Source organism: Bos javanicus, chromosome 20 (genome assembly GCF_032452875.1).
Source record: "Bos javanicus breed banteng chromosome 20, ARS-OSU_banteng_1.0, whole genome shotgun sequence".
Classification (NCBI taxonomy): Eukaryota; Metazoa; Chordata; class Mammalia; order Artiodactyla; family Bovidae; genus Bos; species Bos javanicus.
In genome coordinates, this window is record NC_083887.1 from 51,461,300 (window position 1) to 51,486,265 (window position 24,966).

The 24,966-nt window shown below is 37.1% G+C and overlaps 1 non-coding gene across 1 annotated transcript; it reads left to right on the forward strand.

Annotated features, from left to right (window-relative positions):
- Nucleotides 1-21,988: 21,988 nt before the first annotated feature.
- TRNAC-GCA (transfer RNA cysteine (anticodon GCA)) lies at nucleotides 21,989-22,060 on the forward strand. Its single transcript has one exon. It is a non-coding gene; the product is annotated as a tRNA-Cys (tRNA).
- The last annotated feature ends 2,906 nt before the right edge of the window (nucleotides 22,061-24,966 follow it).

Genomic DNA, 24,966 nt, shown 5'->3' on the forward strand with positions numbered 1-24,966 from the left:
TTATAATTTAGGGCACATACATTGATCTTTTCAGGGCCTCCCTTGTGGCTCAGCAGTAAAGAATACACTTGCCAGTGCAGGTGATCCAGGTTTGATACCTGGGTTAAGAAGATTCCCTGGAGAAGGAAATGGCAACCCACTCCAGTGTTCTTGCCTGGAGAACCCATGGACAATGGAGACTGGTGGGCCGTGGGGGGTCACAAAGCATCAGACAGGACTTGGTGGCTAAACAACAACAAAAACATTGCTTTTTAGACATAATGCTATGGCACACTTAATAGACTATAGTATAGTGTAAGCATAACTTCTATATGCATAGAGAAATCAAAAAGTTCATGTGATTCACTTTCTTGCAATATTCATTTTTTGAGGTAGTCTGGAATCAAACCTTCAATATCTCCAAAGTATGCCTGTAGAAGTAAGCTGTTTTCAATTATGCACTATTGTTCTTTTGATCAAGCCTATATTGAAAAAAAATTATTGATATGTTTGTAAAGACATTCTAACAATATAAAATAAGGAACTTAATAATTTTCTATCGACCATTTAAAAGACAGTAACAAGTTGGGTTTCTCAGAAAGACTCTACAGCACATCAGGAAGGAAAATAATCAGTGTAAATTTTATATGAAAGTTACTGTCTGTAGATATGTGATTATTTGTTTCTCTACAAAATAACATGCTAATATTTATGGTTCCTAAATCAATCCAGTGTTAGAAAATATAATCTTCTTTGTAAATCCAGGTATAGAATAACACTTAATTTTCAATGTATACTAAGGCTTTTATAAACTTCATCTGTTATTTATTTTTTATCTACAACAAGAGACAGAGTAGAGTGGTCAAATATCTTGGGTAGATTTTATAGCCTCTTTTAATTCATGTGAATCAATGTATTCTCAGAATTTTAATGGAAAAACCCTTATGTCTAAGACTCCATGCTTGGTACTTTGGTGGCATGACACACATCCTGTTCTTTTGTGATGGTGAGAGATACAAGAAATAAACAGTCATCTATCTTTATGGAGGTGGAAGGGATTGATTCCAGGATCTCCTCTGGATGCTAAAGTCCATGAACACTTAATTCCCATTTTTGGCCCTCCTGAGGTTCAGAACAGGTGACTCAACCCCCACTTGCCCTCAACAAAGCCCACAATCCAGAGTTGAATTCCCTGATGTGGAACAGTGTATATTGATGGCCCACTGTAATTGCATTAGAGTTCTCACAAGGGACTATTAAAATGTAAAGGAAGAGAATGCCATGGGCAAAAGTAATAGAATCAGTCTTCATAAAGATTGATGAACTTGGTCTTTAAGGACAGGAGTTGGTGATGGACAGGAAAGCCTGAGGTTGCAAAGAGTCACAGAGGACTGAGTGACTGAATCCAACTGGATGCATATATAAGGGCTAGTGGAGAAGGGGTGCATGTAAATATAGTACACGCTATTGTGCTAAGTCACTTCAGTCATGTCCAGCTCTTTGCAACCCTATGGACTGTAGCCTGCCGGACTCCTCTGTCTGGGGGATTCTCCAGCAAGAATACTGGAGTGGGCTGCCATGCCTCCTCCAGGTGATCTTCCCGACCCAGGGATCAAATCCATTTCTCTTATGTTTTCTGCATGGCCAGATGGGTTCAGTGCCCCCAGAGAAATCAGAAAAAAAGAAAAAGAAAAAGCAGTACATTGCCCAACAAATAAGCATTTAGAGAAAAAACCCTAAGACGGAAGGCATCTGTCCGTCAGTACAGACTTGACACAGGTATTGTTCAGTCACTCAGACCAAATCTTTGTGATCCCATGGACTGCAGCACGCCAGGGCTCCCTGTTCTTCACCGTCTCCTGGACTTTGCTCAAACTCATGTCCATTGAGTCAGTCGGTAATGCCATCCAACCATCTCATCCTCTATTGTTCCCTTCCCTTCCTGTCTTCAGTCTTTCAGCATTAGGGTCTTTTCCAATGAGTCAGTTCTTTACATCAGGCTGCCAAAGTATTGGAGTTTCAAAATCAGCATCAGTCCTTCCAGTGAATATTCAGGGTTGATTTCCTTTAGGATTGACTGGTTTGATCCCCTTGCTGCCCAAGCGTCTCTCAAGAGTCTTCTCCAGCACCACACTTTGAAGGCATCAGTTCTTTGGCTCTCAGGCTTGCTCATTGTCCAGCTCTCACATCTGTACATGACTACCAGAGAAACCATAGTTTTGACTATATGGACTTTTTGGGCAAAGTAATATCTCTGCTTTTTAATATGCCATCTAGGTTTGTCATAGATTTTCTTCCAAGGAGCAAATGTATTTTAATTTCATGGCTGCAGTCACCATTCACAGTGATCTTGGAGCCCAAGCAAATGAAGTCCATTACTGTTTCCATTGTTTTCCCATCTATTCACCATGAAGTGATGGGGCCAGATGCCCCATGACCTTAGCTTTTTGAATGTTGAGATTTAAGCCAGATTTTCACTCTCCTCCTTCATCTTCATCAAGAGGCTCTTTAGTTCCTCTTTGCTTTCTGCCATAAGGGTGGTGTCATCTGAATATCTGAGATTATTGATATTTCTCCCTGCAACCTTGATTCCAGCTGGCTTCAAATCTTCACTCTGATCTTAATGATGGTTAGATAGCATAACTGACTTAATGGACTTGAGTTTGAGCAAACTTTGGGAGACAGGGAGATAGTGATGGATGCAAGAGCCTAGAGTACTACAGTCCATGTGACTGCAAAGAGTTGAACATGACTGATTGAAAAACAACTCATCATAATTATGGCATTGAGCAGGTTTTTAACTTCATATATTTCATTTGAACAATGATGATGATAACACTGCTTACCTTGTGAATCTATTATGACAAATTTAATCAAATTATAAAATCAAGGTGATTAAATAGTCTGACACATATTAATTACTATTAATTATCATAGGCATTTCATGGAGCACCTTAGGTGAGATTTGCTAGTGAAAATGTTGAACTCCTAGGCTAAAGGATTTGATACTTCATCAAAAGTGCCTATAAAATGAAATTTGGGGTTTCAAGTAAATGCCTTAAATGGGACAAATTTTTTGCTAACCTAAACAAGGAAGTAAATTGAATCAAGCACAAATGACCAGAAATTGATTTTTTTCAGGAATAGCAGCAGCATTTAAATTCTCACAGCACATAGTGTTGCCAGGTACACTCGAATCTGTTGATGTTTTGGGGCAGTCCGGATTTATGGACAAGGAGGGAAAGATACAGAAATTCAACCAGAGCCCAAGCAGTAAGTTGATTGGCTTGAGGATGAGGAAGGACTATCAGCAGATGCTCTTTGTCCAATAGATGAATCTCAGTCTTCTGTAAATTAGACATTATAGAAAATCAGTCTCTCAGCTCTTAAGTTCCAGTCTCATGAAAGTATATGCATGAAATTTTCCGTTTCATGTCCCATGGTCCCATTTTAGACTGACATCCTTTTCCAAGTTGAAAAACTCAGACTTTCAAAAGCTAGATTTGTATGCACAAACAATGGTGATATAACGTTGACAGGATAACGGGGATGCTGATTCTGTAGTTTTTGTCCAAGACTATTAATGCAGGTTTTTTGGACACTCTTTTGGTGATTCTCACCCACCATGAGAATGGAAAACCACTGTGTCCTGTGAAGAAGGAATCCTCTCGACTTAAACTCCCTGTAATTCCACTCTGGGTTGACTGTTTCAGGAAAAATACCATCTTCCTCAAACTATATATTGTGAGAATTACCAACATATGAGACAGGGACATGAAGTGAGGAGATGCTGTTGGAGAAATGGCACCAATAGACTTAGTACATTCAGGGTTGCCACAAACCTTCAATTTGTAAAAAGCACACTATCTGTAAAGTGCAATAAAGCAAAGCAGGATAAAAAGAAGTATGCTTGTATAGACCTTATATGTTGACTAACTCTAGTTTTAAAAATAATAGTATTGCTGATTGCATTTCATATATAACTCAGTATCTGGCACATGATGGATACTTAAACCACATATGTTGTTACACGGAGAAGTGTAAAAATTATGTGTTATTAGCTGAAAAGTATCTGGCATAAACTTGTAAATCAAACACATATGTAACCAAAGTAAACTTTTAAAAAGCACACTTTCTAATTTATGTTTCATGAAAATGTTTATACATGTAGGCAAAAATAGAATATTAAAAAAATTAGCTAAACTTGTCTAAGTGCTGTGTAATCTACCTTTAATTCTACAATTCAAAGAAATTTAATTATATTCACCCTTATATAATATTAACAAAATGTTATTTAATAATTAAGTCAAGGCAAAAAATCTTTGTGGAGTTTGTATCATATGAAGGAATAAATAAAGTGTCGTTTCTATGTTCAAGGCCCTTAGGCCATAGATGGTATTCAAAATTTTATAACACGTCAAATATAAATAGAGACACAAATTATACACATATAGATTGTTTATATACTCATATAAATAAATGTATTTATTGGATTATCAAATCATATATACCATCATTCATTTCTTAATCTATCATCATACATGAAAGTGAAAGTCAAAGTTGCTCAGTCCTGTCCGACTCTTTGCGATCCCATGGACTATACAGTCCATGGAATTCTCTAGGTCATGCTACTGGCTTGGGTAGCCTTTCAGTTCTCCATGGGATCTTCCCAACCCAGGGATCAAACCCAGGCCTCCCACATTGCAAGCGGATTCTTTACCAGCTGAGCCAGAGGGGAAACCCATTATCATACATAGTATAATAGAATTTAATATTCCATGTTTGGTATTTTCCTATCAGCTCTTAGATTTGCTACTCTATAGGAAATAACCGCTTCTGTTTTGCTTCTAATTGACACACTTCATAACTATTCACAAGGAGAAACATTTGGGTTATAAAATGACATTGAATTCATTATCATCATTATTCTGTAATTTTAAGCAATCTTTGCTTCAACATTGCTAAAACCATTTTTAGAATTATGCTTTATGACAGAAGTCTTCAATGTTTTGAAAATTCCCTACTGGCTGAAAACAACTGAATCAACCTAGAAACATTTATATTACCTCGGGGCCTCTCCTCTCAGCCTCAATTCTAACCACCTAGAGGTTTATGATTTTGAAATGACACTTCATTCAATTCAGATACTCTGATCTGTTTTTGTCTTTTCTTATTGACTGTTTAAAGATGTGTTTGTTTAGTGCCTTGCAACTGCTGTTTTGGTAGGTAATTGTGAGAGAAAACATTCATACAACATAAAGATAATATTCTGACTTTGTAGAGATTATATTATTAATATATTTTCAGAAAAACTTCACATATTTTAATGTCTTTTCTTGTAAAAAGGATGCTTTTGCAGCAAAATTTCAACACCTACATTAAGTGTGCATGCATGCATGCACTCAGTTGTGTCCAAATCTTTGCGACCCCATGGACTGTAGCCCAGGAGGCTCCTTAGTCCATGGGATTCTCCAGGCTAGAATATTGCAATGGGTTGCTATTTCCTATACCAGGGGATCTTATCAACCCAGGGATTGAACCGATGTCTCCTGCATTACAAGCAGATTTTTTTTACTGCTGAGCCATCGGGGAAGCCCCAGGCAGATTCTTCACTGCCGAGCAACTGGGGAAGCCCCTTTTAAACATAATAAAATTTAAAACTTATGTCTCTGAAGTATCGGGTTGGCAAAAAAGTTCTTTTGAGTTTTTCGGTAACATTGCATGAGAACCTGGAGGAACATTTTTGCCAATCCAGTGCTTTTTTGGAGAAGGAAATGGCAACCCACTCCAGTCTTCTTGCCTGGAGAATCCCATGGACAGAGGAGTCTGGGGGGCTACAATTCAAAGACTCAGACATGACTGAGCCACTGAACCACCACCACCACTACCAATGCTTTCTTGGTCATTCAGTGGATCTGGCTACACACAGATGGAATCTCAGTTTGGACAGTGCCATCATCTTGTGACAGAATAATTTATTTAAGAACCATTTTCCCCAGTATGGCCTGTTTCTCATAGGTTTTGTATATCCTAAGGATGCTCCCAGTTTCCACTCCTCCATGTGTCAACAGTTCTTGAGCAAATATTTTACATGATATTTCATTTTACTGAGATTGTGTTGGAATAAAGATGGAGAAGGGCCAGCCAATTAGAAGATACTTGTGATTATCCAGGGGCTTTCCGGGTGGTTCAGTGATAAAGAATCTGCCTGCCAATGCAAGAGACACAGAAGATGCAGGTTTGATCCCTGGGTTAGGAAGAGCCCATGGAGAAGGAAAAGGAAACCAACTCCAGTATTCTTGCCTGGAAAATCCCATGGACAGAGGAGACTGGTGGGCACAGTCCATGGCAGTCACAAAGAGACAGACGTGACTGAGCACAGTACAATGATTATCCAGATAAGATATGGTTTTAAAAAAACAAAACTGTTTTAAAACACTAGATTTGTATTTAGTAGAACTTATTGATGACCTCTGTGCTGAGCACAGTTCTCGGTTTTAGGGATGTTCGTGTTAAATACAAACAGGAAAAAAAAAAATGGCATTGCCAGAGTGTTTGGTTTCCAGTAGATATTTATATATAAAACATGAATCAAGTGAGTTGTACAACATATTAGGAGATGATGAGCACTAGAGGGTAGAGAAGTGAGGAGAAGCTTGTAATATTCACAACTGTGATCAAGGAGAGTGACATTAGGAAGAAGTAAGAGGTGAGAACAAGATAGACTCATTTGGAAAGAAAGCTGGCTGAAATGGCTGATGGACTCAGAGGACAGGTGGTGAGAGATTAGTTCAGGGAATTGGGAGTGGAGAGTCAGATTATTCTGAGCTCTGTATCCTCTAATTCAAAGGATTTTAAATTAAACCTGAGTGAGAATCACTGAAGTCTTGTCTGAGGACTTGAAAGGCTGGCATTTATATGGTTAATTGTATGTTTAAAAAAATTACAAAAAATACAAAAAAATTGACAAGGTTTTGGAAATCATTGAAGAGTGACCCTGAAAACCTATGTAGGCAAGATATCTTATTAACAGTATAAAGAAAAAAAAGCTTAGACTTCTTGTTTAATGCTTTATGAAATAGCAAAATGCAAAATATCTTGTTTCATCAAGAAAGTACTTGATCTTTCTCCTATGGTGAAAAGCAAAAATATCTGAAAACTATATGGCAATAAAGCAAAATGCAATTCTTTCTCAGCAAATACCACTTTAAAAGTAATTGAAAATATTGCTGCAACTTTAAAGAGAAGAGCATTAGAACAAAATAGACTGTGTGGGAAGTTTGCTACATAGCAGATAAGAGAACAGATATTTCTAAGATGACTCAGCCTAAGTTAGTTACTGGATTCTCCTTCAATAATAAAACAAAATGAAGGGCCACTTTTTCTATGAGGCAATAAAAGAAAGATATAGCATATGTGTGTGTGTGTATATATATATATATATATATATATATAAGCTCTACAGTAAATGACTTCAATAAAACTGTATTTTAGAAGAAAATTGTATACAGTGAACCACTGATGAAATGCCTACATGGTATGAATGTTTAATAGGAAAGATACATTAAATACATATTGCATGGGATAAAAAATTATGACTTTCCTACTTAGTGCCAGAGACTGTCTATATATTTTGAGTTGATATAAACACATATAAATGGCTTTTTATTTAACAAGAGTCATGCTTTGGATAATCTCCTTTAAGCAGACACTAAATCCAAGTTTAACAAAGAACTACTTTTATGTTAACTGATGGATTTTACTTATTAGGCCATGTTTATAACATGTAAAAATAATAGGTCTCTTGCCATGCCCTGAGGGTCAGTAATTATGACTCCATAGGACAAATTGAGGGATAGTATAATACAGCTAAGGCTACCTTATGGAGCATTCTACATTCTCTGTGACACAACTAAAAACAGTAAAGATTTTGTGCTAAAAATGTAAAGGTATGTTTAAGACATGTAGTCAAAGATAATGTGTGACTACTTTTGAATGTTTTTAAAATAAATTTCATATCATGAAGAGGCTAAGAGGATCTAGTTCCTTTGCTAACTTTCAAACATAATAAAGTTAATACCCACACACATGTAAATAAATACACATTGGAAGTGAAGTTGCTCAGTTGTGTCCAACTCTTTGCGACCCCACGGACTGTAGCCTACCAGGCTCCTTAGTCCATGGAATTTTCCAGGCAAGAATACTGGAGTGGGCTGCCATTTCCTTTTCCAGAGGATCTTCCCAACCCAGGGATTGAATCCAGGTCTCCCGAATTGTGGGCAGACGCTTTACCGTCTGAGCCACCAGGGAAGTCACACATTGGAATGGTCATTCAAAATCCCCCTTTCAAGATAGTATTACATGAGCTATCCCAATATCTTATCTTTAACATTTTATCAGCAAACATGATTTTTTAAACTGTTATAATCTGAGCTTGACTTGCTTCCTTTGTTTCTTCCTCCTCCCTTTTTACTTTCCTTCCCATTCTGTTGCCTTTGTTCATTCCCTATCTGTCTTCTGGGTCTGTTGGTGTATCATCCAGAATTTAAAAAAAAATCTAAAAAGATCTAATGGAAGGGACACACAGTTTTCCAGGGCAGGAGCCCACAGTGTCCGCCTTTACCTGGCAAAGCAATAAAGCTATTTTTTTTTCTACTTCACCCATATAAATAAATTAAAAAATTAAAGATTCAATGGAAATTGTAGCAAAGAGTGGTAGGCTGAATTAAACTTACCTTTTCTCTTGCTCCAAAAAAGAAAACATGTGTGCCTGCTCAGTCATCTCCAACTCTTTGCGACCCCATGGGCTAAAGCCTTAGAGGCTCCACTGTCCATGGAATTTTCCAGGCAAGAATACTGGAGTGGGTTGCCATTTCCTCCTCGAGGAGATCTTCCCAACCCAAGGATCAAACCTGTGCCTCCTGTACTGGGGGACAGATTCTTTACCACTGAACCACTGGGGAAGCCTGCAAAAGAAAACCACCACCCCTGAAACCACTTAATATGTTTACTTTAAATGCTAAAAGGGACTTGGAAGATGTGATGAAGATAGGGATCATGAGTTAGGTGGTTATCCTGCATGATCACCGTTGTCCCAATGCAGTCACAAGAGTTTGTGGAAGAGGCATGTAAGAGGATCAAATCAGAGAGAAGGAGACCTGATTACAGAAGAGCTTAGTTAGATTAAGGAGGGAAGACACAGGACACAGAAGGCAGATGGTCTCTGGAAGCTGGAAAAGGCAAGGAAACATTCTCTCCTAAACCCTCCATTAGAAGCTCAGTACTCCAAAACCTTAATTTTAGGACATCTGACCTCCAGAAGGATTGCATGACACATGTGTATTGTTTTAAGCTATAAATTTGTGGTAATATTATAGCAGTAACTAAAAATGAATGCCCCATCACCTCATGGTAAATAAATGGGAAAGCAATGGAAATAGTGACAGACTTTATTTTTGGTTGGCCAAAATCACTGCAGATGGTGACTGCAGCCACAAAATTAAAAGACAGTTGATCCTTGGAAGAAAAGCTATGACCAACCTAGACAGCATATTAAAACATAGAGACATTACTTTCCTGACAAAGGTCCATCTAGTCTAGTCAAAACTGTGGTTTTTCCAGTAGTCATGTATGGATGTGAGAGTTGGACTATAATGAAAGCTGAGCACCAAAGAACTGATGCTTTTGAACTGTGGTGTTAGAGAAGACTCCTGAGAGTCCCTTGGACTGCAAGAAGATCCAACCAGTCCATCCTAAAGGAAATCAATCCTGAATATTCATTGGAAAGACTGATGCTGAAGCTGAAACTGAAACTTCAATACTTTGGACATCTGACGTGAAGTACTGACTCATTGGAAAAGACCCTGATGCTGGGAAAGATTGAAGGCAGGGGGAGAAGGGGAAGACAGAGGATTAGATAGGCTGGATGGCATCACAGCCTCGATGGACATGAGTTTGAGTAAGCTCTGGGATGGACATGAGTTTGAATAAGCTCTGGGAGTTGGTGATGGACAGGGAAGCCTGGTGTGCTGCAGTTCATGGCATCGCAAAAAGGTGGACAGGACTGAGCCATTGAACTGAACTGAAAAACAAATGCAGAAAGTGACTTTTGCAAATGTATGAAAGTTTGAGAATTTAGTAGTAGCAAGACATGTTGAGAAATTCAGTAGAGCTAGAGCATTTGATACATGCAGAAAAATAACAAGTAATTAGGTGTAATTTGTACCTTTCTTTTTGGATTTGGCTAAGCACCTCTGCTTTGGGCTCACTTACACAATTTTCACAACTTATTTTATTTAACTGTGTACTTTTCTGTCTCTGATTTTCTGTAAACACAGTGTGGATGCAGATCAGTGCTGTTTTTCTCACTGTTTTATCCCCAGCATCTGGCACAAGGCATCAATTAAGATCACTTTAATGACAGAGATGACTTGTAATTAATTTGATGTCGGAGTGCAGTCAAAATATTTACAATTTATGTCAGAGGCACAAAGATGTGTGTTCTTTCCTATAATGGATATCTTTCCTCAGTGATAGTGAATACATTAGATCTTGCAATGAAAAGTTTCTTTGAGATTTATTGTTCTTGTTGTTCGGTCTTTTAGTCGTATCTGATTCTTTGCAGCCCCATAGACTGAAGCATGCTAGACTCCCCTGTCTTTTACTGTCTCACAGAATTTGCTCAGATTCATGTCCATTGAGTTGGTGAAAGAAAGTGAAAGCGTTAGTCATTCAGTCATGTCTAAACCTTTGCAACCCCATGGACTGCAGCCCACCAGTCTCCTCTGTCTATGGGATTCTTCAGGCAAGAACACTGGAGTAGGTTGCCATTTCCAGGAGATCTTCAGGAGGTCTTCCTGATCCAGAGATCAAACCCAGGTCTCCTGTACTGCAGGTAGATTCTTTACCATCTGAGCCTCCAGGGAAGCCCTGGTGAGTAGGTAATGCTATCTAACCATTTCATCCTTTATCATCCCTTTCTTTTCCTGCCCTCAGTCTTTCCTAGCATCAGGGTTTTTCCAATGAGTTGGCTGGCCATCAGGTGGCCAAAGTATTGGAGCTTCAGCTTCAGTATCAGTCCTTCCAATGTCTTCAGTGACTGTGAATACATTCAGTTCAGTTCAGTTCGGTCACTCAGTTGTGTCTGACTCTTTGCGACCTCATGAATTACAGCACACCAGGCCTCCCTGTCCTTGACCAACTCCTGGAATTCACCCAAACTCATGTGAATCGAGTCAGTGATGCCATCCAGCCATCTCATTCTCTGTCGTCCCCTTCTCCTCCTGCCCCCAATCCCTTCCAGCATCAGAGTCTTTTCCAATGAGTCAACTCTTCCCATGAGGTGGCCAAAGGATTGGAGTTTCAGCCTCAGCATCAGTCCTTCCAATGAATATCCAGGACTGGTCTCCTTTAAGATGGACTTGTTGGATCTCTTTGCACTCCAAGGGACTCACAGGACTCTTCTCCAGCACTACAGTTCAAAAGCATCAATTTTTCGGCACTCAGCCTTCTTCACAGTCTAACTCTCACATCCACATGTGACCATTGGAAAACCATAGCCTTGACTAGACGGACCTTAGTTGGCAAAGTATTATCTCTGTTTTTTAATATGCAATGAAAATTTCTTCAATATACTTAGTTTTAAAAATTCAAAGTTACAGTGCTGTACAACAAAGTGAATTAGTTATGTGTATACCTATATCCCCTTCCTCTTGGCCAACTATACACTAATAAAAATAAAATGAAATGAAAAATAAAATGAATAAACACACTGTTTATGTGAAACATTTTACTAAAGTGAAAAGTCTACAGTATGGTGTCTGCTAAGATTTTCATTAATACGTCATTATTTTTTCTTCAAAAAAATAAAAAGACAAAATTATAGATTACCCAACATTTTATGGTTTCTTACTTCTCAGGAGTCTTTCTCTTGTGATCCACCTTCCAAAATGGCACTGGAGATTCTGGATTTTCTCATAGCACTAAAATGTCACACTGTTTCACATTGTCCCAAGGCTCCTCTGTGATCACAGCAGAAGAGTTTGGCTCAGACAATAGGGAGTTTGTTTTCTCCTCCCACCTAAGGTCTAATGGTTTCCTTGTGGTGACTCTCCGGCTGCCGTGAGTATGACTCTGCTTCTATGTGCTGTGCTGTGCTAAGTTGCTTCAGTCATGTCTGACTCTTTGTGACCCTAGGGGCTGTAGCCCACTGGCTTCCTTGGTCCATGGGGTTTTCCAGGCAAGAGTATTGGAGTAGGTAGCCATTTCCTACTCCACTGCTTCTATACCCACCTTGTCTGTCCACACAGCTATTACTCATTCTTCTCCTTCCATTCAGCAGCCTCCACTGGATCATTTTTGCCTCCTGGGGGAACACTGAAAAGAACTATTGTGTATAGTCTGAGGAGAAGCAGGGGAACTACCTCAGACCCCACTATGTACGTACTTTCCTCAGCAGCTGCATTCTTACACTCAGGTATCACGTTAGACTTAATATTAGGGCAATGGCAGGATTCTCCGAGACACACAGAGCCTTGCAGCACTGCAGGGACAAAAAAGAAACATAAGACTCCTAGTCTCACAGCCAAGTACCTTTCAATCTAACGCTTGTCTAGATCCAAGACAGGATTCATATTTAAGCACTTGTCATTTCTTTTTTTTCTAATTCGCCTCTCATCTTTTACAAAAAAGCATGATGCCCATTTACCTCTTCTCTCCCAATGTAACATTCTGTAATGCTCTATAATTTTCTAGTTGCCTTATAGACTTTTTTCAGCAATGACAAAACAAAAGAAATATCAACATCAAAATTCATTGATTTAAGACAACCAGGTTTGAATCTTAAGATATAAAAATTCCTTTCTTGCATCTTCTCAATCCTTGTCTCCAGGCTATTTATCTGTGATTCCATTTTAATTTCAAGATTTTGGATCAATTTCACTATCATTATTTGGAATTCTTTATCAGGTAGATTCCCTATCTCTTCCTCTTTTGTTTGGTTTGGTGGGCATTTATCCTGTTCCTTTATCTGCTGGGTATTCCTCTGTCTCTTCATCTTGTTTAAATTGCTGATTTTGGGGTGTCCTTTCTATATGGAATTTAGAAAGATGATAACAATAACCCTGTGTACGAGATAGCAAAAGAGACACTGATGTATGGAACAGTCTTATGGACTCTGTGGGAGAGGGAGAGGGTGGGAAGATTTGGGAGAATGGCATTGAAACATGTAAAATATCATGTATGAAACGAGATGCCAGTCCAGGTTCAATGCACGATACTGGATGCTTGGGGCTAGTGCACTGGGACGACCCAGAGGGATGGTATGGGGAGGGAGTAGGGAGAAGGGTTCAGGATGGGGAGCACATGTATACCTGTGATGGATTCATTTTGATATTTGGCAAAACTAATACAATTATGTAAAGTTTAAAATAAAATTAAAAAAAAGATATAAAAACTCCACATTCAGAATTATGATAAATCTGTTTCCTCTCTCCTCCAAGCAAAATGATCATAAAGAGCATTTATTTTTAGCTTGTTTCTCACCTGGGATTTTATTACAGAAATATCTTGATATTCATAGAAAAGAAAGCCTCATTATCAGTCAGTTCTACCCTCTTTCTAAAGCAGGGAGCACCTTTAACTTTATGGCTAAAGAAGCCTTAAATCAGGTAGGATCTAGAAATCATCTGGAACAACAACAACAAAAAGTCTTGATTGAAAATCTTCTACTATATACACTTTATTTTGAGTGTGGTTGAAAGTCATTGAAGGCTATTGAGCCAGGGAGTGATGCAGTCACAACTGTTGGTTTGAAAGTCACTATCAGTGGTTTGCTTTATTGACTATGCCAAAGCCTTTGACTGTGTGGATCACAACTGTGGAAAATTCTTCAAGAGATGGGAATACCAGACCACGTGACCTGCCTCTTGAGAAATCTGTATGCAGGTCAGGAAGTAACAGTTAGAACTGGACATGGAACAACAGCTGCTGCTGCTGCTGCTGCTAAGTCTCTTCAGTTGTATTCGATTCTGTGGGACCCCATGGACAGCAGCCCACCAGGCTCCTCTGTCCATGGAATTCTCCAGGCAAGAGTAGTAGAGTGGGTTGCCATTGTCTTCTCCAAACAGACTGATTCCAAATAGGAAAAGGAGTATGTCAAGGCTGTATATTGCCACTCTGTTTATTTAACTTATATTCAGAGGACATCATGAGAAATGCTGGGCTGGAGGAAGCACAAGCTGGAATCAAGATTGCCGGGAGAAATATCAATAACCTCAGATATGCAGATGGCGTCACCCTTATGGCAGAAAGTGAAGAATTAAAGAGCCTCTTGATGAGAGTGAAAGAGGGGAGTGAAAAAGTTGGCTTAAAGCTCAAATTCAGAAAACTAAGATCATGGCATCTGGTCTCATCACTTCATGGAAATAGATGGGAAAACAGTGGAAACAGTGGCTGACTTTATTTTTCTGGGCTCCCAAATTACTGCAAATGGTGATTGCAGCCATGAAATTAAAAGACGCTTACTCCTTGGAAGGAAAGTTATGATCAACCTCGACAACATATTGAAAAGCAGAGATATTACTTTGCCGACAAAGGTCCATGCAGTCAAAGCTGTGGTTTCTCCATAGTCATGTATGGATTTGAGAGTTGGACTATAAAGAAAACTGAGTGCCAAAGAACTGATGCTTTTGAACTGTGGTATTTGAGAAGACTCTTGAGAGTCCCTTGAACCTCAACGAGATCCAACCAGTCCATCCTAAAGGAGATCAGTCCTGGGTGTTCATTGGAAGGACTGATGTTGAAGCTGAATCTCCAATACTTTGGCCACCTGATGTGAAGAGTTAAGTCATTGGAAAGACCCTGATGCTGGGAAAGATTGAGAGCAGGAGGAGAAGGGGACAACAGAGGATGAGATGGTTGAATGACATCACTGAGACAATGGACATGGGTTTGGGTGAACTCTGGGAGTTGTTGATGGACAGGGAGGCCTGGCATGCTGCGGTTCATGGGGTCGCAAAGAGTCGAATATGACTGAGCGACTGAACTGAACTGAACTGTGACTTCTTGAATGTGGCAAGAAACAGAAGTGTCCTGGGCTTTATGTCATTTCTTGAAATAGAAAGTGGAGAAGGAAGAGCATATTCTAAGAAAGCTATTATCATCCAGTAGTCTTTCGAGATGCAGATTACTAATGTGGGTATGGAAATCCTGATGTAGATTCAGAAAATGAATTTCAAGTAGGTGATAAGAATCCTTAGAAAACGTAAACAAATGGAGAAAACAATTTAAATTTCAGGGAAAAATCCATAGGACAAACTGAGCTTTTATCAATTCTCTCTCTTTCTTTTTTTTTAATAGCATAAACACTAGTTCCTAAGTGGAAGAAGTCAGTGACATAGACATGCTAGACACAAATTCTCTGCATATTGTAAAATACATTATCATTTTATATGTGCCCAGGTCACTTATTTGTTCTTTGTATATTTTTATTTTCCTTTGGATAATTATCATAGCTTTTCTATTCTCCACTGCATGTTTCTCCCTTCACTTTTCTCTTAAAAGTCCTAAGGGTCTATAATACAGGCTAGAGTAATTGTCATGTTAAAAAGTATTACAATTAAAAAGTATTATCCCCTCCCCCACCCCTTACTACCTTTACACTCATATACATTTCAGATTTGCTGACAAGGCTAGAAGTTATAAACTATAAGGAAATTTGTGTGAAGGTTTTTTGTCTTGTTTTCTCACTTTTTGTGTATGTAACCTGGACTTTATGTAATTACACTGGCTATCAAATCCAACATAAGAGACAATTTAAGGCCTTTTTGGAGAAGCACGTCTAAAAGTCTTGAAAAATGGACAAGTTTATTATAAGTATTTGTACTTATCAATTACTGAACATTCATTAAGATGAATGTATATGAAAGCAAGTGAGTGAAGTCAGTCAGTCATGTCTGATTCTTTGCGACCCCATGGACTGTAGCCTACCAGACTCCTCCATCTATGGGATTTTCCAGGCAAGAATACTAGACTGGGTTGCCATTTCCTTCTCCAGGAGATCTTCCTGATCCAGGGATTGAACCCTGGTCTCCCTCATTGTAGGCAGACGCTTTAGCGTCTGAGCCACCAGGGAAGTCCCACATTTTAGATATAGAGAAATTTGGCACAGGATTACTTCTTAATTTGATTCATACATTGAAAGCCAAAAAGGGGATAGAAGGTAACTTCTTAGTTTTTAATATATGTGGCATTAACTTTAACGCTGAGCATGTTTGATCATTGTATATTGTAATTAATTTTAGTGTTAGTCAGTCAGTCAGTCGTGTCTGATCCTTTGTGACCCCATGAACTGTAGCCCATCAGGCTCCTCTGTCCATGGAATTCTCCAGGCAAGATTACTGGAGTGGTTTGCCATTTTCTTCTCTAGGGCTCTTCCTGACCCTGAGATTGAACCCAGATCTCCTGCTTTATAGGCAGATTCTTTACTGTTTGAGCCACCAGGAAGCTATATTGTAATTGGAAAAAGGAATATTATTATTCATTTCCCTGTAATACAATTGGTATAATTTCTGATAATACTTTAAATGAATAATTTATAATAAGAATCAATGGGGGAAAAAAAAAACAAAACAAGAAGCAGATCACATACACCTTACTAATGAAAAAAATGGAAGGACATTTTATAGTTTAGCTTTAGAGGAAGCATAATTTGATGACATTTGTATGCTCCTTCTATTTAGGACTTTGTCATGAAAATTGACCTTATTTCCTTTGCACATTAAATGTTCTTTCAGAAAAAGAAACAAACAAACAAAAAAAACGTAAAATATTCCTGGAAAAGGAAAATAAATCCTTTCTGCCTTGTAATTTGTACATCTTTCTCTCACATAGCGTTATTTATATTATTGATGTGTCCATTCATTTTCAGTTGTAGGTTTCCTGTCTTTGTAAATTCTTTAGATGATCCTCTTTGTAATTATCCTTATGCTGAGCACTTTCATTGTTACTTGAAGAAAGTTTTATAAATTACATTATGCATACACAACAGCCTTGTGTTGTGTGTCTGCTCTGTGTCTGAGGCCTCATCTGAATGTTGAAAAGATCAAGAAATGACCAGCAGCCAATTTATCTCCATATCTGTTCTCTCTGAAGGTGATATCAGAGAATCTTTTCTATCATGTTTAATAACCTCCCTGGAACAACCTCATTGCTTAGGGGCACATTCATCCCTGTCTAATTTGCCTTAAATATTGTGAATTAATCACCCAAAATAGTACGCGGATATCATTGACATTTGCAGATCCACCATATCTGGAATAATGAGCTTCATGTGTGTATTATCCTCTCCGTTTAGCAGAGATTTTGTTGTTCTATAACTTTTATAATCCGTTGAAATGCTCCCAGTTTAAAAAATCACAGGACTTGCAATTTATTGACCGATCTCACATATTTATTTAATGTCTATTAAATTTCAATTTTTATCCTATTTGAAGTTAAAAAAAAATACTTAGTTTGTGGTTCTGTGAGGCCCAGAATTCATCTCTTGGTATCGTTACAGTTCAGGTTACTATAGCTCTAACATCTTTTATCCAGGATACCCCAGAAGGAAGCTCATTGTTGACTCACTCTCCTGGATGCTCAGGATATAAGCATGTAGAGACTTTAAAATGTGTTCCTTACCTTCTTTGAATATCTAATGAAAAACTAAAATAAAGAATAATTAAAACAAAGGAGGCTGTCCTGACTAACCTAATTCCATTATTTCAGCCATAATATTTTAGATTGGAAGTGATATTGACAAAATTGTGCTTAATATTATCTTAGGTATTTCAGCAGAAGATTGATTCTGCTAGGTATCATTAACAGAAGATAAAGGGATATATAGATATATAGATATATAGAATAAAGATATATTCTTAGTGGAATATATCTCAAAGACTGTGGTACATACTTTAAAAAATATTTTTTTAAAATACTTTAAGAGTTTTAGTTTCTTTAAAATGCTTAAATATATTAGGCTTCCTTGGTGGTTCAAATGGTAAAGAATCTGCTTGCCAATGCAAGAGACCCAAATTCAACCCCTGAATTGAGAAAATCCCCCGGAGAAGGGACTCTCCAGTATTTTTGCCTGGAGCATTCCATGGACACAGGAGCCTGGTGGGCTATAGACATGGGGTAACAAAGAGTTGGACATAACTGAGCAACTAACTCATTCCTTCATATTGTGATTAAATATTTATCCAAATTAGTTGATATTATAATATTTCAAACTATTTTTTGAGAAGATACTGTTTCAACGACTCATCTGGAAAAAAAAAAAAAAAAAAACACCAATGTATAACAATCTCCAGCTTTATAGAAGAAAAGAACCGAGTTCAGAGATGTTGCCAGACCTTGGAGATACTGAGACTTTAAAAAAGAAAAATAAAAGAGAGAGAGAGGAAGAGATTGCATTGTTCCACTTTTCACAGAGCTTATAGAGTATGGTGAAGGATGTGGAAAATTAGAAGGCATAGTTTTTTCTTGTTGCTGATATAAAAAGTTACCACAAAATTAATGACTTAAAATAACCCAAATTTATTCTCTTAAAAAGTCAGAAGTTCAAAATCAGCTTCATTAGGTTAAAGTTCTTCCATTTCTGAATTTCAACATTCAGTCTCTGCTTAATGCAACCATCTCCACTGACTCTGATTCCTTCTCTGTCCCTCTTATCAAGCTCAGTGTAATCATATTGGACTTCCCAGGTGGCATCAGTGGTAAAGAACGTACCTCCCAATGCAGGAGACACAAGAGACATGGGTTTGATCCCTGGGTCAGGAAGATTCCCTGGAGGAAGGTATGCAAACCATTCCAGAATTCTTGCCTGGAGAATCTCAAGGACAAAGGAGCCTGGTGGGCTACAGTCCATAGAGTCACAAAGAGCAGGAAACAACCGGAGTGACTTAGCACACACACATGTGATCATATTAGGGCCACTAGGATAATCCAGGATTTTCTCTTGATTCCATGAAATTGAATCACCCCAAGGTGTTTTAATCATAGCAAGATGTTAATTTGTTTTCCCATATAATATTCAGAATTTACAGAAATTAGGATTTGTACATATTTGTGGCAGATAGAGATATGGATCTATCTATTAAGACATGTATGTGTGTGTATATATATATATATACACACATTACATATACATTAATGTATATATATATATAATACATTATCGAGAGACAATTATCAAGAGATGTATGTGTATATGTGTGTGTGTATATACATATATATATCCAGTTTGTTACAAATGGTAGGATTTCCTTCTTTCTCATGGATGTAAAACTCTATATTGGATACATATATACCACATCTTCTTCACCCATTCATTCATTGACAGACACTTAGAAATTTAATATATTGGATATGACAAATAATGCTGCAATAAACACAGAAGAGCAGATATCTCTTCAAGATTACTATTTTATTTCCTTTGGATATATGCTCATAAGTATATATGCATTTTTTAAACCATAATTCAGGATTTATTCATCTTAGTGTTTCTCAGAAGACCTAGAATAGTATTTAGAAATATGAGATGGCCAATAAAGGTTGATAGAATTAATTAATGATATATAGGTTAGTCTCAATTTATGCTAAGATTTCTTCAAAAAAGAATTTTAAGCAAGTAAAAGTAATTAACAAGGGGCAAAGTAAAATGAATAAGAAATTGTTAATGAAAGCAAGAAAAAAAAAGAATGTGGATACCAAATTAGATCAAGAATTAAATGATCAAAGTGAATTCCAGAGGTTATTATAGTTATTAGTGATAATTAAGTACTAAAATATATATATATATATATATATATATATATCTCATTATGATATAGTTTGTCTATCAGGCAAGGATTCAGGACAGGGTGGCATGGATAGGGATGGGGGAAGATTGGAGGTTTGACTGATGCAGAGTATTCAAGATAGTTCCAAGCAGAATTAGGCTGGTAATTGAAGATTCAAGATGATTGAATCAAAACCAGAAGCTTTTGAAAATGTTTTCTGTTGGTTGTAGTTTTTGCAGCTTTTTTTTGTATACACATAAAACAGACACACTAACTTATTGACACATACATGTATACACATCTTAGTAAGCATTCATTATAAGTGGTCTCATAAGCAGTATATCTCTTGATACCCAGAGTAAGCCTCTTAGATATATGCAAGTTAGAAATGGCAAAGAAAAGCTGAAATCTCTCAATATATTTTTGCATCTATCAACTTAATAGACAAAGAAACATGCAATAAAATAGCATACTTTAAGATGCAACAAAATAGTAGATATTTTGTATCATTATATGAATTGTAATTTGCTATTTTATGAGCATAAAGTGGTAAATTCTGCTTTTCCCAGGTGGTGCAGTGGTAAAGAATCTGCCTCCCAATGCAGGAGACCCAAGAGATGAGGATTCAGTCTCTGGGTTGGAAAGATCCCCTGGAGTAGGAAATGGCAACCTGCTCCAGTGTTCCTGCCTGAAAAATTCCATGGACAGAGACCCTTGTGGACTATAGTCCATGGGTCACAAAGAGTTGGACATGATTGAGTGACTGAGCCCACATACTTTATGAGCATAAAATAATCTACACTTTATAAAATATATTTTTACACATTCAATTGCCACCTGAATAACATGTGCAAGTAAAAGAAACAAGAAAATTATTCACTTTGGGTAATCTGGTGTTAAAAGGAAAATTTAAAACCCTTTTAGGGGAACAAATGACTTAAGACACCAGAAAAGGTAAACAGACAGATAATAGCTACAAATAAATCAAGTGATCTAATATTCACTGGTCTCCAGGAGTCACACCAGGGTATATAATTAGTAATTTGGAAAAAAAGAAAAAAATTTTCACTCACTGAGGAAATTCTGATTATATTCAAACACATTCAGATGTGATAAAGTATAATCATTTGGATCATAAGGGACAAAACAAATATCTATAATTTTTTTCTCATAAGGAAACAAGCTTAACTATAGTTATTAAATCCGTGGGCTATTGTACCAGAGAGGGTATTGTCAGATGATTAGTTCTAGAAGTTCTAGTACATTTGTCACCAAGAGTCCACTTAATAGTGAGGGACTTGGTGTCTTATCCACATGATAAACTGACATATCACAATTGACCTTGGAATATGCTTGATAAATCTAATTAGCCTTAATATATGAGAAGTTTGTAGATTCAAAAAAGACAGAATACTAGCACTCAAAACATATCAGAAACCTTTAACATACTATTATGAGAAAAAAGAATACATTTTTAAAAACTATTGGCAATAATTGATCTGTGATTTTTAAAAATTATTTAGATAAACCTCTAAGGTAATAAAACATAATAAACTGAAGCCACAGGCCTGATCCTTCGAAGCAGACAGAATCAAAGAGAAGTTAAAATATTATGCATAATCAATTTATCAGAATTTGAGAATAAGGAGGACAAAGATAAATGGAAAAAGTATAACATGCAACACAGCTGACCTTCAAAGAATAATCAAAAATAGAACTGTTTGTAGGCAGATAACCAAAGGAAGATCAAATATATTATTTAAAAAATTTCATACTGCTTTGTGGCAAAACTCTTCTACTGCTCTAAACTTTCATTTTTTATTTGGCTTATATATTAATGCTTTGTGTCATGATAATGTTATAGTGGTAGTAATAATAAAAGAGTGAAGAAAAAATTTGTTTTATCTAGGTCAGCTTGGGGCAGATAAAGAAGGATAGAAAGTGAGTATAACTACCTAGCTCTACTAGGATATATACAATTGTTTAAAAATATATATTATAAATACATGGCTGCATTTTCCCATGATAAAAAGTATCACTTTTCTGCAATGCTCTATGTCAACGAATGGCACAGCTCTCATCCTGTGTCAAAAGTTATGTTAGACTCTTCCCTTTTCCTTATGTGCATATCCAAAAGTCATACTTCTACATTTATATTTCCTCACATTTTGTTATATTTATGCTTCACTTCCCTGGTGGCTCAGATGGTAAAGTGTTTGCCTGCAATGCAGGAGACCCAGGTTCGATCCCTGGGTTGGGAAGATCCTCTGGAAAAGGAAATGGCAACCCACTCCAGTACCCTTGCCTGGAAAATTCCATGGATGAAGGAGCCTGGTAGGCTACAGTCCATGGGGTCGCAAAGAGTCAGACACGACTGAGTGACTTCACTTCACTTTACTTCACTCCTCTTAAATATTCCAGTTCTAATGAAATATTTTGTCATATATGCATGGAATAATGAGATGAACTGTCAAGACTGTTTTCACGTAGTCTTTTCAGATTCTTCCTTCACACTATGGCCAAATGATTGCTCCCAAGTGGAACAACATCCAACATCCTCTTTGGCTTAGAACCTTCTAGGAATCAATCACTTACAACTGTATCCTTTATACTTCACTAGGGTATACTACTAGTAAAATGGGCAATGTTTATCCAGACAAAAGTTTTCATTTCTCTTTGGATTTTAGAATTAATTTAAATGATAAGTTTTCAGGTTTTGATTGCATGTCACATTTTACATCATGTGAATGATCAGTCAGTAAAAATGTAGAAATGGAGCAAATTCTTATGCATAGAACCCCTTATTTTCTCACTTGCTGCTGTCACAATTAATATCATATGGATTTGTGCTTATAGGGACATTGTGGAAATATGCCCTGGACTAGAGTATAAATTTAGTTACTTAGAATGACACAAAAGACCCTAATCTTGCCTTTGGCTAAAAATCCAATTATATCTCCCTTTACTCATAACCTTATAATTTATGCTTTATTAATGAAAAATGTTTTTAGTTCTCTGCAAAAAAAAAAAAAAATGCTATCTCATAAACTCTTGACTTCTTCTTCTGTCCCTTTTCTCTTACTAGACTAGCTCAATACTAATTAAACTTTCTGCAAGGAAATGTTTGATATCTGCCCAGTCATGGTGACCATGAGCTACATATGGCTATTGATTGAGCACATGGAGAGTGGATGATTATCTCCTGGACTGAGATTTGAATTGTTTTTAAATGATTACTTAATATAAATTAAAATAGTCCCATATGGCTGGTGTTCTTAGTAGGCAGTGCACTTCAAGTTGTTTCATTTTGCTGCTTTTGGTGATAAACTTTTCCTGACCACCTCCACCAGCTTCCACGTTGGAGATGACCTTTCTTTCTTCTAGTTTCTCTTTCTTCAGTGTGTCTGAGCACTTCCTTCAGCATTTGTTTTAAACCTTCAGCCTCTGTCATTACTATTTTTTTTCAACTGAAATTCTTCCCACTTTTGAAAAAGGTTTTACTTCTCAGCCTTCTTAAGCCTTAGGTGCTTCAGATTTTGGCTCAATGAAAATGGAGCTCCTATTTTGCCCAGAATCTGCTGACTTTGACTTTGGAGGGAGTAGTTAGGGGTGGGGTGTAAATATGGCCAGTTCTGTATGCCTGTTCAGTGGTCACAAGGGCTAATTTCCTTCCTTGTGAATGTGAGAGAAGTATTTTAACTTCTACTCTCAAAGCCACCCCAATAACAACAAACTATTTTTCCTATACAATGTGCCCAAGTTTCATCTTGACATTCTTATTTTTAAAAACACCCTGGAATTATTATGATTTGTAGCACTTGATGCTTCAGTAGCTTAACACACTTTATATGAGTCAGTTCATTAATTCTAGAAGCTCTGTCTTGGCATAGAGGAGAGCTGGCACATTTTGGTGCTTCAATTCCTTGTTGAAAGAAGGATGTGTGAACAATAGACCCAGTGCTTAAGAGGGAGGGTCTCTAAGTTCCTTCCATTAGAAATAAATGCAATTCTACTCCATAAAGAAATGCAATTTGATGCAAAATAGTGATTGGAATTAAAGTCAAATGGCAACCAAGTTTCTGGAGGCAAAATAAAAGGATATTTAAATCCTAAACCCATGGTGAAAATAAGAAAATATATGTGACCATGATAATAATTTATGGGCTGAAAGCAAAGAGAGAAAAATAGTTTCTAAATGGTTATTTAACATCTTACACAAATGACACTTTGCAATATTTGAAATATCAGTTTTTATTTGTTTTCTTGTTTATTGTTTTCTTTGAAAAATTATTAGTATAAGCACCATGAAGAAGGTATTTTTTTCTTTTTAGTGTCTGTATAACCTAGGCTTATAATACTGCTTTAACCTATAAATGAAGAGTAAGTTTTCATCTTCTGTTAAGAAAAGTATTAATATTTTTTATGAGTGAGTACCTCCTAGAACTAAGTGATTAAAAGAAAAACACTCAAACTTGACTAACTTATAACAATTAGCAGAACTGACAGAAGTATAGGCTTCAGGGTATATTTTAATCTAAAGGTAGATTTCTTGATGTTAAAAATAAATCATACAAATACAACAAATTTAAAGATATTGTATTTTGATTCATACAGGGGAAAAAACTATGCTTGAATATGATGAAACTGAAGAAAATGGAATAAAGTTACATAGAAGAAAACCATTGTACAATGGCTCAGTAACTGCACTTTAGCTCCAATGGCAAAAATGGAAATATTCTTAACAGGGAAAGAAAATTGAAGGCAGGATCTATGTTCAAATACCTGTGAACTGAAGATTTATAAAAGGACTGAAGCAAAATAAACGCTTTTTCAATGACTTTTGGGCTTTCCAGGTGGCACTAGTGGTAAAGAACCTGCTTGCTAATGTAGCAGACATAAGATGCACGTTTGATCCCTGGGTCGGGAATATCTCCTGGAGGAGGGCATGGCAACCCACTCCAGTGTTCTTGCCTGGAGAATCCCAGGGACAGAGGAGCCTGGCAGGCTACAGTCCATGGGTCGCAAAGAGCCAACTACAACTGAAGTGAGTTAGTATGCATGCAAAATGACTTTTAAGCCAGCGAAAGAAATAATGATTGAGAACTAGATTTAGAGCCAGAAAACAGGAGTTATTTCCCAAATGTGCTGTCAAATGGTGGCATGGTCT